This window comes from Centruroides vittatus, unplaced genomic scaffold (assembly GCF_030686945.1).
Source record: "Centruroides vittatus isolate TY-2023 unplaced genomic scaffold, ASM3068694v2 contig_1776, whole genome shotgun sequence".
Lineage (NCBI taxonomy): Eukaryota > Metazoa > Arthropoda > Arachnida > Scorpiones > Buthidae > Centruroides > Centruroides vittatus.
The window spans coordinates 1,177,950-1,179,892 of NW_027121087.1; positions in this window are offsets into that span (position 1 = coordinate 1,177,950).

The following is a 1,943-nucleotide window of genomic DNA, read 5'->3' on the forward strand; positions in this document are numbered from 1 at the left end:
GAAATTTTCTATTGGACGAATGTTTGATGTCGTAATTATTAAGGCTTACTGGTGAGTCTATAGTTAATGATCGTAGCGAATTATTTTAATATAGAGAAAAAGAAAATGAATTTCTAGGATATCCGTACAGGAAAGAAGATAAAAAAAAAAAAAAAATTTCGTTCAATCTATACTGCGAATCGCTTCAGTACATTACCTCTTATCTCACAGGTCCAATCCCAGAGGTCAAACACAAATAGCCGATACGACAAAACAGATTTCCCCAGTATAACGACTCTATTATATTACTTTGAAACGTTTTTCCCCATTCTTTTTCTCCTTCGTTCGTTCCTTTTGGAATGATCGAAAGCAATTAAAAAAATCTCTCTCTCTCTCTCTTTTTTTTATAATTGACAAGTTTATGTCGATTTAGAATGAAGTCCTTAACATTATTTTCAAGGGAGACATTGTATAAACATCTCCGTATTCTCTTAATGACTCGTCGTTCGCTTGTACGATTGTAAGCTGCGTGACTTTTATTGTCCGTCTCTGTAGTTGTATTAGCGACAATTACAAGCTGCCGTTTGATCCGTACCCCATTTCAACGACACCTGTGGGATTAACGACTGACGTCATACGTTGGCTCCACTATTACTCCACTCCGATCCCTTCGAATTACTAACATATAAATAAATAAATAAATATTTCTTTCTATGTATTCTTAATTAATACACTTTTTCTGATTTTGTATAAAAATTAAAAACGGTTATAGTTCGGTATTGTTGAAAATGTAATAAGTTTTTAAATTTCGTCACGAATTCCTTAGCCAATAAAATTAACCTGCATTATATACGGATATTGCTTCGGGTCATTTGTATTGTATTTTTTAATTTTTTAAAGTCTCTAAACACTTAAAAATAATTTTAAAGAAACAATTCTTCATAAAAATTTTAATGCTGGAATAAATGTAAAAAATATTATAAACTATTTTAAAATTTCTACCAGAAAATTTAACCTTTTTTCTGGATTTTTAAATAATTTAAAATAATTAGAAAATTACGTAAAAACAAAAACATGCGCATACAAATTCCAAAGTTTTGAAAGTTTGCTCATCATAATACAATAATTGTTTGGTAAATTAAACATTGATGTGTCGCCATCTAGCGATAAAACACTTAAATATATTAAATTATAAACTATTTTAAATATCAAATTTGCGAATTTAAATTCATTTAATATTATTTTTAAACGATTACATTTTCAAATATGTCGAACGTTGATTTTATAGAATTTTAGATTTTAGAGGGAACGAAATTCGCGATATCTTTCTCGAAAATCATTACGTGAAAAACAACGCGGCAGAATAATTAAAATAGGAACTTCGGTGATGGAGATAATGCATCAAGAAATGCTGCCGTAACTACACCGAGCGGGAAAAAAATTAAGTTTCTAAAGAAATGACCTGTCGAAAATATGCAAATATCATAACAAGGCATTTTATCACAATTCACGAAAGATAGCGAACATAAAACTTGGAAATCTCAATACTGGCCATCCATCAATTAATATACTGGCCATCAGCGGGATAAAATCAAAAATATTTCCATATTTTAATATATGTATAAAGTTATCCGCTCTTAAATCGAGATGACATTTCTCTCAATTTTCCTTATAAAAATGTTTCTTCTTCTTGTATTAACAGGACGCAATGCTTCCATAGTTGCTATACGTACTGTACTACAACAATAAAACCCGTGTAAACCGGAATCGCACCGTACCGTTTTGAACAGGTTTTATTGTATATCTATATTAAAATCTATATATATGCAAAAGCAATTTAAACTTTGATAGTACTGGAAAAAAATGAATAAATTCAGTTAAAAGAAATGATTTATTATTTTGTTCTATATCCAATTGAATATAAAATTTGTATAGCATGAACTTTATATATATATAAACCTAAA